General features: G+C 48.9%; 1 pseudogene across 1 annotated transcript; it reads right to left on the minus strand.

The window, feature by feature from the left end:
• Positions 1-1224: 1224 nt before the first annotated feature.
• Positions 1225-17219, minus strand: LOC145655916 (rab3 GTPase-activating protein non-catalytic subunit-like; annotated as a pseudogene). The gene is made up of 33 exons (XR_014121751.1): positions 16871-17219; positions 15700-15773; positions 15142-15259; positions 14968-15049; positions 14567-14614; positions 14382-14457; positions 14122-14223; positions 12761-12860; positions 12576-12674; positions 10539-10687; positions 10014-10093; positions 9623-9709; positions 9291-9430; positions 8837-9032; positions 8489-8632; positions 8302-8384; positions 8096-8160; positions 7892-7982; positions 7661-7782; positions 6334-6538; positions 5860-5957; positions 5641-5746; positions 5378-5538; positions 4978-5152; positions 4672-4839; positions 4463-4569; positions 4211-4277; positions 3997-4067; positions 3829-3864; positions 3660-3734; positions 2886-3101; positions 2621-2710; positions 1225-1416 (listed from the first exon to the last, which is right to left on the minus strand). The product of XR_014121751.1 is annotated as a rab3 GTPase-activating protein non-catalytic subunit-like (transcript).
• Between the last annotated feature and the right edge of the window lie 218 nt (positions 17220-17437).

Consider the following 17437-nt stretch of genomic DNA (forward strand, 5'->3'; position numbering starts at 1 on the left):
TCGTCCTGCAGTGAGTCCACTGTCTCCAGCAGGTGGAGAGCCAGGCTGTACTGGGCGTGGTTCTCTGGGAGGATCTCGATCACGCGGCTCACCAGTTTGCTGGTCTTCTGGAGCGACACACAGGGACACCGCAGGTCACTGGGGTCCTACACACACACACACACACACACACACACACACACACACACACACACACACACACACACACACACACACACACAAAAAGAGAGAGGGTTTTTCTTAGCTCAGACGAGGTACCAGTGGTACCGTCCTGATCATGTGTACTGTGGCTTCAACTGGCTCAAGCAAACATTGTTTACAAGCAACGTGAGAAACGTGTTTTAGGAGTTCTAATAACTACATAACTGAAGAAAACAACCATGTTAAAGTAGATTTTAGTTTATTGTCCTGTTCAGCATTAGTGAGTTAGTGAATGTCAGCTGTGTGGAAGTATTTCTCACTCCATCCTGTGCCAATTATTATCAGCCAAAATTCCAATATGTTTTAATAAGGGTAAACAAAATGTTCCTTATTTGGCAAGTAATATATCAGATGGACCAAGCATCACTAATTCTGTCATTAGGAATGCTGTCATAGGAAACACTTTACCGATTTAAGTTTAGCCAATACCTCCATTACCCCATCAGAGTACATCTGGGCCTCATCTGGTTTTGTGTGTGTGTGTGTGTGTGTGTGTGTGTGTGTGTGTGTGTGTGTGTGTGTGTACCATAGCTTTGAGCCAGGTGCAGAGGGTTGGGGGCAGTCTGGCAAGGAGCTCCATGGTGACTTTGGTCTGGGTTTGGGAATGCAGCAGAGAGAAGGCCAGTCTCTGACCAATCAGAACCAAGAGCTGAGAGCCCAGCACCTCCTTATCCTCCACCTCCAACACAGCCTGAGATACGCACACGCAGGCACACGCACACGCAGGCACACACAGAGGAGGGGTAGAGGCGGAGGAGAGAATGAGTCTTGTTTTAGATATTAAAATGCATCATAAACATTCAGGTCCACTTTGTGACCTTCAAGTAGTTCAGGTCCAAGCCGTGTCCTGTGTTTTTACATTTATGCCATATATCTGATGCTTTTATCCAAACAAACTGACATTTCTGACAGTGTACATACAATGTACAATGTGTACACTTTTTCTAGTGTATAAATGTATAGTGAGTATATACATTTGTGTGCGCATGCATGCACATGTGTGTGTGTTTTCACCTCCTCTGCACGCAGGTCCAGGCCCTGGTTGTAGAGCTCACAGACCAAGTGTCTCCGCAGTACATCAGCATTGACCTGCAGGACAGAGGCCACCTCCAAACACATCACAGGCCACGCCCCCTCATGGCATTCATCTAGGGGGCCACGCCCCTCCACGTCATCCAGAGACTTCACCCAGCCAGTCAACACAGACATCAAAAACTAGAGAGGGATTAGAACAGAATTCTTATATAATTTATTATAACATATTATATATAGTTATACTATTATATATTTCTATTTTACATATTATTATATATATTGCTTTATTGTACTATAACATATTATATATTAACATATATTATTAGTATTTATTATAACTGAACTGTTACTGCATGTGGTCCCAACAGTAAAGCTTAATGAGATACAGAGCAGGTGACAGGAGTAAGCTAGTGTAGTGTAGTGCAGGAGCAAGGTGTGTGTGTGCGTGCGTGTGTGTGTGTGTGTGTGTGTATGTGTGGGTGTGTGTGTACCTCCTGTCTCAGTGCCACCAGGCCAGGGTCCATGTATATGTTCAGTAAGGTGGGAGGGATGTGTGTGTGTGTGTGTGTGTGTGTGTGTGTGTGTGTGTGTGTGGGTGTGTGGACCTCCTGTCTCAGTGCCACCAGGCCAGGGTCCATGTATATGTTCAGTAAGGTGGGAGGGATGTGGGTGTGTGTGTGTGTGGGTGTGTGGACCTCCTGTCTCAGTGCCACCAGGCCAGGGTCCATGTATATGTTCAGTAAGGTGGGAGGGATGTGGGTGTGTGTGTGTGTGTGTGTGTGTGTGTGGGTGTGTGGACCTCCTGTCTGAGTGCCACCAGGCCAGGGTCCATGTATATGTTCAGTAAGGTGGGAGGGATGTGTGTGTGTGTGTGTGTGTGTGTGTGTGTGTGTGTGTGGGTGTGTGGACCTCCTGTCTGAGTGCCACCAGGCCAGGGTCCATGTATATGTTCAGTAAGGTGGGAGGGATGTGTGTGTGTGTGTGTGTGTGTGTGTGTGTGTGTGTGGGTGTGTGGACCTCCTGTCTGAGTGCCACCAGGCCAGGGTCCATGTATATGTTCAGTAAGGTGGGAGGGATGTGTGTGTGTGTGTGTGTGTGTGTGTGTGTGTGTGTGTGTGTGTGTGGGTGGGTGGGTGTGTGGACCTCCTGTCTCAGTGCCACCAGGCCAGGGTCCATGTATATGTTCAGTAAGGTGGGAGGGATGTGTGTGTGTGTGTGTGTGTGTGTGTGTGTGTGTGTGTGTGTGTGTGTGTGTGTGTGTGTGTGTGTGTGTGTGTGTGTGGTGTGGTGTGTGACCTCCTGTCTCAGTGCCACCAGGCCAGGGTCCATGTATATGTTCAGTAAGGTGGGAGGGATGTGTGTGTGTGTGTGTGTGTGTGTGGACCTCCTGTCTCAGTGCCACCAGGCCAGGGTCCATGTCTCCACTGGGCAGTAGTTGGATAGTGCTCAGGTCCCTGAAGAATGCGTTCTTCCCCTGCAGGGGATGAAACACAGCAACAGTCATCTTTATGCAAGTGTGTGTGTGTGTGTGTGTGTTAGGGCTGAACTATCATATCACACAAACACTCGTCAGTGTTTTATCATTCTGCAGTATTATATCCAGGTATGGTAGTAACGTTGAGGTGACGTGTCCTGCTGGGCGGTGGTACCTTGCTGTCGAACAGGCTGAGTGGTTTGACACGCAGGGAGAAGGTCATGGCAGCGTGCAGGAGTGAGGCCAGCAGGCAGTGGTGCTGGATCAGGGGATAGTGCACTGCCCTGTGCTGGAGAGCCAGCTCCACGAGAGAGGCTGGACCCTCCACCGCCCCCCACACCTCCTCCACACACACCTGTGGCACACACACCTCCTCCACGCCCGAGTCAGACTGCAACACACGCACAGACACAAAGCAATCCGACTCTTGTTCAATAAACTTTTACTGACATTTCAAATAACATACTAACCAGCTTTTGATTGGCCATGCAAGAGAGTTTTTCATTTTTATTTTTTTAAGCGGGCTTCAAAGTACAGCAAAAATTAGGCTGGATAAACGCAGCAGGGCGCGCGAGAGGGTCCGGGGTGAGTGGCGAACGCAGCAGGGCGCGCGAGAGGGTCCGGGGTGAGTGGCGAACGCAGCAGGGCGCGCGAGAGGGTCCGGGGTGAGTGGCGAACGCAGCAGGGCGCGCGAGAGGGTCCGGGGTGAGTGGCGAACGCAGCAGGGCGCGCGAGAGGGTCCGGGGTGAGTGGCGAACGCAGCAGGGCGCGCGAGAGGGTCCGGGGTGAGTGGCGAACGCAGCAGGGCGCGCGAGAGGGTCCGGGGTGAGTGGCGAACGCAGCAGGGTGCGCGAGAGGGTCTGGGTAAACGCGGCAGGGCGTGTGCATCCTACAACTGTTCAGCTCTTACTTTGGAGAAAAAAGCAAAAGAGGGAATAGAAGAAGAGACCTCCATCAGCGCCTGGAGGAGCAGCACACAGGAGCCCAGGAAACTGGTCATAGCTGCATCACCCATGCCCACGTCCTACACACACACACACGCAAACATGTCTAAGAAGGCCAGTTTAAACACTCTTCTAAGCATTACACTTGAATCCAGGTTCAGAGTGAACACTCACCCTTCTGCAGAGTCTGTCTTTGGGAGCTTTCCCTACCTATTGAGACACACACACACACACACACACACACACACACACACACACACACACACACACACGAGACCCTTGTAAAGTTATGTGAAAGATCGCTTGTGGCGGATACCTAAATACACAGATACACGCTGGCACCTTTTCCATTAAGAAGGCAGTGGCAGAGAAGCGTTTCACTATAAAGGTGTTCCACATCATAGAGGAGATTCCTGAGAGAGAGAGAGAGAGAAACAGAGAGACAGAGAAGCAGGGGCAGGGGAACAACAATAGCAAAATGCAATGATTAAACTATATGAAATTTCATTCCAGCAAGAGACTTTGGTTTGGGTTTTGTTCAGTCAAAATGGCCCACCTAACTGAATATGAGGACTAGAGATCATCTTCAGATACTCGACAGACCACTCCAGATTCCGACACATCTATGGGGGGGGGGGGGGGGAAGAGACTTAATTATCTGTACTGAATAATCAAAGCCTTTGTAAATTTAGTGAACTAGCAGAAGTGTTTAAGGAGGATTAATGAAGAATGGAGGTAGATGAGCTCAATGGGGCATTAGGGCAGATCTTGCTGGGTTTGACTGTGGTGTCAGAGTTTGGAGGCTTGCCTCAGGGTCCTTGTTCCACTGTACCACGTACTCCCAACAACAGTGCGCCCACATCATGTCTGCCGAGAGAGAACTGGGGAAACGCTCGCACACACACATCAGTGCTTCTGCGCGCACACACACAAACACAGGTTAAAAGAGGAACGGTCTCACACACACACACAAACAGTAGTAACACATTTCTCGGGCTGCTCTCCAACCCTAATTACCCTGTAGTCTTTGTAAATCGCCCCACCCTCCCTTCCTCTGCTGCAACGGCTCTTCCACTGGCTGGTCTGAGCTCTGCCCGTCACCCTTCCACTCAACCATAGCCTGCAGTGTTCTGGGGGCAACATCTTGCCTGAAGATAAGTTTTGCAACTCTGTCTGCCAACCCTCCTGGTGGAGAGAGAGAGAGAGAGAGAGAGAGAGAGAGAGAGAGAGAGAGAGAGAGAGAGAGAAAAAGGAAGGAAGTGAGGATTTAAACGTGTGCAACTGTGCCATGCTATCTCAGAGCAAGCCCAGAAACTGCAGTACCTCTGCCACTCTCCAGCAGGGCTTTGACTGAGCAGCGCTGAGTGGCGCCCCCTGGTGATCCCTGCGGGGACGGCAGACTCAGCAGGGTCTGCAGTGCCAACACGTCCTCCAGCTGTCTCACACACACCACCCACTGCTCCAACTCCAGCGACACACACTCCCAGTCTGCCTGGAACTACAGAGAGTTATGCACACGCGCGCGCAAACACACATGCACACATCCACATCCACGCACACATGCATGAGCAGAAAAATAACTCCAGCTGCAATTATAAACTGAGAAACCAGAGAACTGACACAATCATCCTTCTTCTTCTTGAATCAACATACTCAATTCAGCTAGACCTCCACACACACACACACACACACACACACACACACACACACACACACACAATACCTTGCTCTCAGCCAGGCTTGTGATGGAGCTCTTGGCAACAAGATGGGCCACGAGGGCAGCCAGCAGGGCGGCGCCAGCACTCTCTGACTGAACACACGCAACACGTACCTGCTGCCACCAGGGGGAGACACACTGCACGTCCCAGGATTCATCCACAGCACCTAACACACGCACGCAAAGAAGAAGGGGGAGTCAAGGGGAAGTTTCAAAATTGTGAATCAAAATATCCCTCAGACCACACACACACACACACACACACACACCTTTCATAGACGTAAGTGTGTTGAGGAGGGTGTGTAGGTTCCTGGTGGCAGCAGCGTTCTTGAGAATCTCCTTCTCTCTGTTCAGCCACACAGTCAGCAGCAAAGACTGCAAATGAGAATGAGTCAGTCAGACCTCCAGGTCAGGAGCCACACCACCAACCACACCTCGCTCTCTCTCTCACTCCATCTCACTCTCTCTCTCACTCCATCTCTCCTCACCAGTAGTTGTTGTGGGCTTATGCCACTCTGCTGTAGCGTCTCACACACCCGCTCCAGTGGACTCTGACCAGAGAGGCAACCCCAAAACAGAAAGCTACCTGTAGTGTGTGTGTGATATGTGATATATATATATATACACATACGAGAGAGACACACATGCGCACACACACACACGCACAGAGGTACATTCACCTAATCATTTTCATCAGTACTAATACTTTCTTATTTATCAATAATTAGCTTAAATATAAATACACTTAAGATCTAAAATAATAGTCTGCACTTTTATTCAAAGCCAGTTTTCTGAAACCACAAATGTTACTTATAGGGCTCAGCATGTAAAACAGATACTTTCATGAACATGGAAGTTCATATAAAAGTACAACTTTAAAGACCACATTATTATTGTTACTACTATTTACATTTACACAAACAAACACAGTAAGTGAGTGAATGTGAGCGTTATTCCCAGACCTAGCTGTGTCCAGTCTGTGTCGGGGCCTCTGACAACACGCAGCTCTCCGTCCTCACACACCAGCTGGGACAGAAAGGCTCTGACTGGCAGCGGCCCACCCGAGTCCTCAGCGAATGAGACGGAAGGGCGGGAGTTCACCTCTGCATAACGCTGCAGGATTGGTCTGACTTGAGTCAGGTCGTCTTCAATGCCAGGAACAGAAAGCTGTGGGCGTGTGGAGAGAAGCTTGAGGAGGGCTAAATGGCAGAGCTGGCTGTTTGAAGGAATCCCAGTGTGTGTGTGTGTGTGTGTGTGTGTGTGTGTGTGTGTGCTCAAATTCTGTCTCAGTAGGGGAGATCAGGTGCCCTGCGCCTTCAGACTAACGTGAAGAGACATGTGGCAGTTGACCCAGAGGTTACAGGCCACACAGTGAGACCAGTCTGCTCTGAGTGAGACCAGTCTCCTTGGTGAAGCCCCCTGAAGGAGGAAGTAATAAGATTATCGTTCTTGTGGTATGGTCACCTTGTCACGGGACATCTTCATGGGGTCGGGTTTGCAACCAGGAACACACTTCTCCCAAGATCGCAAGACTAGACTAGATTAGGTTACACTTGACTATATTAGACTAGAGGAGACTAGACTAGAGCGCTTTATTTTCATTGTGCAGCACTGCAAAGAAATTTAAGATGCAGTAGTGCTAGAAAATTATACATTTACATAAATTTACATGTCTTTTAGTTCTCTTGTGATTGGCTCACCCAAGACGCATACTAACGCAAGTGTGAACAGGGCATTCTTTACATGGCATCAGCCTGTCAGGTCTTCGTGTGCTCACCTACAGGCTGTCCTGACTGTGGAGGTGTGTGCCTAAAGCAGGGCAGAGCTGTGTGGAGTAACAGTGGGAGTGTCTCCCTGGAACACGCCACCTCACGCCAGCTTTCAGGATCCCCCCCTAAAACTCTTGCCATAGTTCTGATGTTTAAACGTCTGTGCGGTGTTCTGTCTGATGACTGCAGGATCTCCACCTGCACACCGAAGCATGTCCCCTGCACCAACGCTGCTGGTTGGGCCCCTGAACACAACAGACTACTCCACAGGGCGCTTTATGGCCAGCCCTGCCCCGACAGGTGCTCAACAGATGGGCAGAAGAATGGGTATACAGACCAGGTGAAGACTACATAAAGAAATAAATAAAACCAAAAAAAAACTGGAGATGCTGCCGCTGACCGAAATACCTGGTGTCAGTTTAACCTGCACCGTGGAGGAGAACAGGAGAACCAGGAGGAACGCAACCAATGACACTCACACTACTTACACCCACCATACGTGTGTTTGTGTGAGACTCACAGAATCAGAGTCTGTAGGGGAGTTATCAGGAGAGTGCAGTAACTGAACATCAGTGTAGAGTTGTAGTAGTTTGAGCTGAGATGAACACAACTGTAGCAATAACTCATCTACTGCCTCTGGATCTGAAACACGCACACACACGCACACCAGAGAGTTAATGATTGAAAATGTTTTTCCAAATTCAACAACACATTAAAGACACTTTGTACATTAAACACAAATGACCTCTACCTTGTTCTTTCAGGCTGGCCAATAACATTCTTATAATGTTGGTCAGGCATGAAACTGGAGCATTCTTATTGGTCAAAAGAGACTCCAAGGCCTGTCAATAAAACCCAAGGAATGCTTCAACATCCTGGTTAAGAGGCAGATCTAACATATATGTGTTATAACATTAGTAAGCGCTCTTTGCGTGTCTGTGTGTTTGCGTCTGACCTGTTTTTTAATGGCAGGGTGTTTGATTTCCAGCAGAACGCTCTGGGCCTCACTCTCTAGAAAAGCTATCAATCACAGTTGAGAGATCAAGATAAAGCAACTGAACACACATACAATTGCTTTTAGTTGGGTGGAAACCCTTAGACATCTTTACTGGGCTGAGACTCCGCCCCCAGGTGGGTGGGGGCAGGGCATTTGAGCCTCACTTGGGTCGAGCTCTCTGCTCCTCAGGACAGAACTCAGCCTCTTCAGCAGGTGCAAGTCTCTGGCCCGCTCACTCTTCTTATCACTGAACAAGACAGGGGAGGGGCATGACAGTCAGACGAAGAGACACACCTGAGCTGTGTGTGTGTGTGTGTGTGTGTGTGTGTGTGTGTGTGTGTGTGTTTGTACCTGAGGGCCAGGTGAAATGGTACAGTTATGGATCGTATCACTCCAGTTGTTGGGTCGAACAGACACACCTGCTGTGTGTGTGAGTGCCATGCGTGACTGGTTACACTGTTCACCCCCATTAACCTGTAACCTGGATACAGCAGCCTGACAGACAGACAGACAGACAGACAGGAAAGAGAGAAAGAGAGAGAGAGAGAGAGAGAGAGCGTGAGCAGGAGTGTGTGTGAGCAGTTTGCATGCAGGTGTGTGGAATCAAATGTATGATGCCATATAGAGTCATTTAATGCTGAACACCATTAGAGAGTAAAGAATGTGTGTGTGTGTGTGTGTGTGTGTGTGTGTGTGTACCTGCAGTGTTTGCCCACGGTGAATGCCCCCACCCTGGGGCCATGCTGAGTGCCCCAGACCTCCAAGATGCCCCTGCGCGGGGCATAAATGACCAGGAAGTGTGCGTGTCGTCGTGGCATGGAGGGGGAGGAGGCCATGTCTCTATCTGTGTTAGCCTCAAACACCTGCACCCAGCCCAGCTGGGCGTCACGGTAACCTACATACACACATACACGCACACACACACACACACACACACACACACATACAAACAGGCACATGTGCGAGCGCACACACACACACACGAACACGCACACACACACAAACACGGGATTAAACTGATTCCCCAACATGACAACATACAAATGTACTCATTCACAATTCATCTAAAAAAATATACGGCACTTCTTTCCCTCTGCCTCTCTCTCTCTCTGTCCCTTCCACCTCTCCCTCTCTCCCTCTCTCCCCCTCTCACCCTTCCACATGCGGATGGCAATCCCACGCGCCACATCCAGCAGCGTCACTCTGCCGAAGTCATCCGTCACACCCGCCATGCTGTAGCATGGTGACAGACAGATGGACTCACCATGACGACGGGAATCAGGGAGCCCAAACCTGCATGGAACAGACAGAACAGACCCATTCAGCCTTACAGATTGTCGTAGTTTTAGCTTCTTTTTTTTTGCTTTTTTTTTTACTGTAGCTCTGAACCAAAGTGTCTCTTTTTCTTTGCGCTGAAGGCGGGACAGGAGGCAGTTCCCTGAGCAATGAGCACGAGGGAGAAGACCAGACCTTATATGGACTCACCTAACAGGAAGGGGCGTAGCCGGCTCCACCTTAGGCTTGTGTTTCTGACCTGGTTCTTCCTCATTCTTCTTCCACCCCAGCCATCCACTGTCAGGGCAACAGAGAGATTCCATCAACATAGTGGTTTATTTGACACCTTTTAACGTTTCACGACACTGCTCCACCAGTCCCACTGAACCGGAAACGAGGGCAGGAGCTGGAGAAGTAAAGTCAGAAGGCAGGTTGTGCGATGATGGCGGAGAGAGTTTCGATCAGACCGTGCTGGTGTGCAGCGCTGATGAACTCTGAGCTCAAAGAAATTAAATAAGAGACCAGAGTGTTGCCAGGTGGGATAACACGGATGTAGACACACATGCAGAGATTAAAAATATGCACGCATTCACACACTTACCTGGCAGCATTGAACAGGGCTGAAGTTAGTTTGCTGGCTACAGCTAGCGCCACATGAGACAGAAGAGGCTGTGAACTGCCCTGAGAGACAAAGACCAAGCACACATCCTCAGATGAGCACAATGAAACATCTGGATTCAGTCAGGACAGAACTGATGCATTGTGGAATATGTCACCACTCTCACTGAAAATCCAGCTAAGGCTTTTTTGTCAGTGTTTAATGTTTAACATCAACTGCCCTTCATACTGTGGGTACCTTTCATGGGCAGGGGACCAATAGTCATGACCTGCTATATAACGTTCCAGGTCTAATGACAGATGTTGACATCATCGCATTATTTCAGTTCTCTTGGAAAGCTCCATTTTCAGACATATGAGTTTTTTATATGATGTGATGATGAAAAATCTGCCATCAAACATACAACAGAGAGACAGACACCACCACAGCAACCCTGCTGTCTACTACAGTAGAAATACTGTATACACACACACACACACACACAAACACAACTCCAGACTCGGGTACCTCGACAGCGTAGTAGAAGCCAGTGAAAGGGCCTCCACCCACTGTGATGTACTGACTCATAGCAGGGGGGCTGCCCTTCACAGAGGCGTGGAACCCCCCCAGGACAGAGGCGTTCTTCATCTGATCAAATACACTCAGCGGTATGACGCCTGAGGGGGAGAATGAACAGAACAGTGAGCACAATTCCCTTTCTTTTTTAATGTTATTCTTAATTATTAATAACTCAAATTCAAGTCTTTTTCTACCCCTTTGTCTAGAAACAAGAAACACTGGAATATTCATTCATGAACAGACCCTTCAAACAGCTTAAAACTAGAACATTTAAATGACAACATTCAAACTAGCGCGCCCTGTCGCCCTCACATCAGTCGTGATGAAGTGCTTTGAAAAGCTAGTCAGAGACTTCATCACATCTTCACTGCCAGCCTCCATGGACCCACTGCACTTTGCATACCGCCACAACCGCTCCACTGACGATGCAATTGCACATCTGCTCCACACTACACTGACTCACCTGGACGAAGGGAGGGGAAATGATGTTAAAATGCTATTTGTCGACTACAGTTCAGCATTTAACACTATCATCCCCTCCCTACTCACTACTAAGTTGGGGGATCTAGGACTGCATACATCCCTGTGTGACTGGATCACCAACTTCCTAACAGACAGACCACAATCAGTACGGGTGGGCAACTGTGCCTCATCCACCCCCACCCTCAGCACTGGAGCTCCTCAGGGTTGTGTCCTAAGCCCCCTGCTCTACTCACTGTACACCTACGACTGCACAGCCACTTCCAGCTCCGCCATCATTGTCAAGTTTGCTGACAACACCGTTGTCATGGGTCTGATCTCGGACAACGACGAGAGGGCCTACCTGGAGGAGATTAAACACCTGGAAAGCTGGTGCCAGGAAAATAATCTCCTCCTAAACGTCAGTAAGACAAAGGAGCTGATCGTGGATTGCAGCAAGAAGCAGGAGCGGCACTACCAACCTGTGAGGATCAGTGGAACCACGGTGGAGAGAGTAGATAGTTTCAGGTACCTTGGAGTTCACATCTCGCAGGACCTGTCCTGGTCCCGCCATACCAACTCCCTGGCAAAGAAGGCTCGTCAGCGTCTTTACCACCTCAGACGCCTAAGAGACTTCAGACTGCCCTCCAAAGTACTGCGGAACTTCTACACCTGCACTATCGAGAGCATCCTCACGGGGAACACAGTCTGGTTTGGGAATAGCACCAAGCAGGACAGACAAGCACTCCAAAGGGTAGTGCGTTCAGCAGAGCGCATCACTCACACGGAACTTCCTGACCTGCAGACCATCTACTACAGGCGGTGCCAGACCAAGGCCAGGAGAATTGTGAAGGACCCCACCCATCCCAACAATAGGCTCTTCTCTCTGTTGAGGTCAGGGAGGCGCTTCCGCTCCCTGAAGACCAAGACAGAGAGGCTGAAGAGGAGCTTCTTCCCACAGGCCATTCGGGCCCTGAATCAGGGAAACTGATAAACTGTGGGGACCACCACCACCATGTAACATAACTGTATATTTGTACATCTGTATATATAGATTTATACTCAATTGCCTTGTTACACAACAACTGTAGATATGTTATTATACAAAATGGATCTGTACATTCTGTAGATTGTGTACATATATACCCAACCATATACATTGTACATTGTGTATATAATCATAATATACATATATTGTACATACATTGTTAATATATTTTGTACATACATAGAATATATATATTTATCTTGCATATATACATTTTTCTCTATGCACCCCTGTTTCCTTTCCTCAGTTTGGACAGAGCACTCTCCACCATTTCACTGCAAGTTATACTGTGTATGACTATGTATGTGACGAATAAACCGAACTTGAACTTGAACTTGAACTTGAACTATACTACAGATGATGTTTATTGAGAACTACAGAAACAACCATCTTGAAATGTTCTCCTGAAACAGCTCGTTACGTTTGTTCAGGTATAGGCGCACCCACGTCCCCTCTGATCTCACGCCCTCCACACTCACCCACACTGCTGTGGTCTATGATGCTGTCCACATCCTGCAGGCCCCACTTCTTATAGGCCAGCGGAGGAGGCTGCACGACATCACTTCCTGCTGCTGCAGCTACAGTGAGGAGAGAAGGCAGAGGAATGAGGACAGGGCAGAAAGTAAAGGTTATATTACGCACGCACGCACGCATGCACGCCCACCTCGAGCGACCTGATTTCTGCAAGCGCGCAGAGACTGAAAGAGGCTGAATCCATCGATGGTGACCAGGGCTGACGGGTACAGGATACTTAGCTCTTCGTGCTGTCAGAGGGAGACATGTTAGCCAATCAGGTCCTCAGAACCAGTCACGCATACACAGTGAAGGAGGTCGGGAGACAGTAACAGTTACTCTGTATTTGCACATGTATATACCAGATCAGAGATTGTGATATGTGTGTGTGTGTGTGTGTGTGTGTGTGTGTGTGTGTGTGTGTGTGTGTGTGTGTGTGTGTGTGTGTGCGTGCGCGCACATGTTTTGAAGGGATCATATGAACATCTGACATTTTTTTAAAAGTTTTGTTGTTTTAAATTTTTACCCTGGTTGTCTCCCAGTGTTAGCCGTCTCCATTCTCACACACTAGCTAAGTCCTCCCGTCACACGACCCCAGCGACCTGGGATGGGGGAGGCTAGCGCTCACTTCCTCCCACATACCTCAACTGTTAAGACTGCCGCTGGAGGGGCGCACTAGCCCCGCCTACGCTGGCAAGCACACGCCCAGATTGGGTGGTCGGGGGTTGAGGGGGAGGAGTTATTATGGCAGTTATGCTTTCTTGGAGGAGGCTCTCACATCACAGATGGTAGGACTGAGTGAGTGAGTGAGAAATGCCAGCAATAGGTTTGATTCCCAGGGAGCACAGACACGGTCATACTGTGTCCTGCCATCCGGCAGAAGACAAAGAGTGCCAAGGTGAAAAATAACATCATTTTAAAATTTTGTTTGTGCCTGCTTCAGTAAAACATTTAAATAACTAGGTCTAGGAAACTGTGCAGTTCTTTTAGACTGTGATTATACTGAGAACTGTAACAACATTTAGTCTGTGCAATAATTGTGGGATTAGTGAGGAGGTTTTTTTTAGCCATCATGTTGTCCAATAAACACAAGCTGGAGACTGTGGTCACTGTGCAGGCTGTGTAATCACCACAAACTGTAACTGCTAACTGTGAGATAACTAAAGTTATTGAATTGTGCAATAATTATTGGTTGTATATAGTGGCATTGCAAAAATGTGCTGAACTCTGCAATGACTGCAGGCAAATAACTAGAGAGACTGAGAACCATTTCCAATTCAAATTCTGACATCATGTGATGTGTGCAAGTGAACACACGATTGTTTTTCTGTGTGCTGAAATATTTCCCTGTGGGATAATAAAGTATAAGTCACATCACAATAATAAATATGTAGATAGCTCTGAATAAAAGAGTCTGCCAAATGCTGAAAACGCAAACATGTGAACGCACGTGTGTGTGTGAACATGGGCGTTGCTGCGGATGAACAAACATATTGTTGCGCGTGAACGTACCTGCTCAGTGACACCAGGATGGCGCGGGATCTCATATGTACGACACTTCAGCCTGAGCACAGGGTCTTCATTTAACAGCTGAGCCAATAGAAGAACACCGTTCTAAAATACACACACACACACACACACACACACACACACACACACACACACACACACACATATATATATATATATATATATATATATATATGAGAGACATAAGGAAAGTACAGGAGTACTGGGGGTCAGAGGTCACAGGTCAAATAAAGCCCCGGTACCTCTGTGTAGAAGCGAACATATCCTGAGCTGAACCCAACCACAATACAGGTCCAGTCTGGACGACCTGTGGAACTCCTAAACACAAACACATGTACACACACAGACTTTAGTCTTTAATATAAATGAAGACATAAATGTGATATAAATGTGTGTGTGTGTGTGTGTGACGGAGTAGAGGTCTCACCTCTTCTGGCTGGCCAGCGGGATACACACGACACTGTTCACACACTCTCTGTTGGGAAGCAAGATGACTTCAGAACCATTAAACCACAACACCAGCAGCCCTCACTCCTCCTTCCACCTCTGACCTCTAACCTCTAACCCCTCTGACCTCGATGCCTTCTCTCTCCTCTCCTGCTCCCCATCTACAGCTCCTCAGCCGCTCTCCCTTATAGGCTGCTTTTTCACTCCTCCCCTCCTCATTATTATTCCTTATTACACCAGTGTTCACCCCCTTCTCCTGTCCCATATCTTCTCCTCCCCACACTCTCCTTCTCTCCCTTATTAGGATTTCTCTCTCTCTCTCTCTCTCTCTCTCTCTCTCTCTCTCGCAGCCCGCCCTCCCTCCCTCCCTCCTCCTCTCACCCTTCCTCAGTGCTCAGTGTTCCACTCCAGGAAACAGCCAGCGTCATCTCCTCCCTTCCAGAGTCATCTGTCTGCCATTTAGCTGCCAATCAATACAGTGATCGATCAGCCATCAGCAGAAAAACCTGGATTTGCATAGCTCGCGTGTTCGGGTGAACGCGTGTGCCAGCATACCAGACAAAAAGACGGCTTTGTGTTCTCGGGCGATGACCAAGAGGTCTGAGCAGGGAGACAGGGACAGCACACAGTCCTGCAGCCATGGGACACTCTGTAGCTGCACGTCCTCTTCCGCCTAGAGGGAGAGGAGCACACACACACACACACACACACACACACACCAACGACGGGACCGTGAGAGTCACCATAAAGGACATGAGAAGGGAAATTAAGAGATTGACTATGCCAAAGCAGACGGAAAAAGCAGAAAACCAGGGATATGCTGACACTTCCGACATTATTCACCTATCCATACAAGCAGATACTGGAATTCCAAAAATAAGTGTAGTGGACAGACTGTTACAGACTGTTACTATAACAGACTGTTCTAGTTACTGTTTTAGTCATTTGGCAGACACTCTGACAGCAGACATGCATGCGTCTGCTTTTGGAAAGGAAGGCTAGTTCATGGAAATATGGGTCAACTCTGAACTTCAGCAGCAGTAACAAATACACTTGATAAAAAAAACCGTTAATATTTCCTGAGATACGTAAAAAGTACCCGGGAAAACAGACCGTGGTTCTGTCCTCTCTGGTGTCCGAGGTTTCCCATGAGCCCCAGTCTGAATTATCCCAGGATAACTCATTCTCTAATGACAGATGGGGGGGGGGGGGGTAGAAGGGTTGGGGGCTTGTTAAGAAAATGTGAAAAAACAAGGTGATGGAAACAGTGACGTGAGAGCCAAAGGGCACTGGAAACGCATTAGAACAGAACATAAGAAGAGAGAGACAGATGCAGGAGGCAATACAATAAGCAATGCTGTATGATGGAGGGTGAGCCATGTGTCACGTTCCAACCCGCGAGCTTTCCACTGTCGCTCCGTTTCTTTGAGCTGCCCAGTTGTCCAGCGTGACAGCGGTCCATGCCCCCAGACACAAGCTCGGCTGCGACACCAGTCCGGTCCATGCCCCCAGACACAAGCTCGGCTGCGACACCAGTCCGGTCCATGCCCCCAGACACAAGCTCGGCTGCGACACCAGTCCGGTCCATGCCCCCAGACACAAGCTCGGCTGCGACACCAGTCCGGTCCATGCCCCCAGACACAAGCTCGGTCTCTCTTAGGCCTCATCTTCCTCCGTCAGGAAGTAATGAGGTCGGACCACTGCCCTGGGACGCGATGACTCACTCGGTAAAGTTCAGTCACCTCTCTTCCCGCTCACACACTGCTAAACTCTTCATTAACGTTATAGCTGCGCACAGCCACTGTTGCCTTCTCTGCGTTTTAAAACTTTATACGGGACAGAATAGAAAGCGGCGAGATAGTGGTGAACCGGGAAAAACCCTCGCTGTCTGTAACGATACTGGAAGGCACCTCTTCCAGCGCGAAGTTGCTGAATAGGAGCTACCAGACCAGACACGTAGCTAGATCTTGTTAAAACTCTGATATTATTCCTAGAACACGCACGACGAGGTTAGAGAAGTAATCTCAGCAGCTAGCTGGCCAACAGGTCAGTTATCAGCTAACGAGATAGCAAACTTTCATAAATAGTAGCTCGCCGCTGCTTCATCCGAGCTGGCTGTCTTATCCGGGATTTAAAGACAAATTTGTCCAAACGCTTCCGTTATCAGGCTTTGTAAGTCACGTTTCTGACAGCGCTACCCGACCTGGCTAAGAGGTTAGCTAGCTGGCTAACAACACGAGCAGGCTTGAAACCATAGCAACAGTTGGTTTAGTGCGGGCTTTACCTGCGGGGTCTGTGCTGTCGCCCGTCACAGCGCTTCTCTGACTGGCAAACAAACTCTCCCTGACTTGTCTGAGCTCCTGGACGCGACAGAAGTCCAGCAGGCAGCAGGACATCCTGGACTGGACCGCTGGCCGCTGCTTAGCCGAGGTAGCCGATGCGCTATGCGGCCAACTTGCAGCCTTTTCGCTCGCCGACGAGCAAGATTTGCCCCCCCAAAAAAAGCGACGGAGTGTGTTGCCTCCGGTGACAGAGTACTGTCGACAAAAGCTTGCGCGACTGTGTTTGTAAAAGTTCGTTAGATAAAATGTGAAGTGGCTACGGACAAATCTGAACGCTGCAGTTCAAACTGTCGTTGTTTACCTCAGCGGGTGACACATCCTCAGCCGCAGAGACGCCACGGCAGGCGCGTCACGCAGCCGCGCCCCCTGCTGTCGTGGAGGACGACTTGCACCTCATTTTCAGCGCATTTGTGCCCTGAGGCGAGATTGTCCCTTTCGTTTCTTACTTCACAATAAAGGTTCGAATCTGTCATTATCTAATATTCTATTATCATCATCGTAATATCTCT

This window comes from Electrophorus electricus, unplaced genomic scaffold, assembly GCF_041902795.1.
Source record: "Electrophorus electricus isolate QZ-2024a unplaced genomic scaffold, ASM4190279v1 Scaffold396, whole genome shotgun sequence".
NCBI classification, from domain to species: domain Eukaryota; kingdom Metazoa; phylum Chordata; class Actinopteri; order Gymnotiformes; family Gymnotidae; genus Electrophorus; species Electrophorus electricus.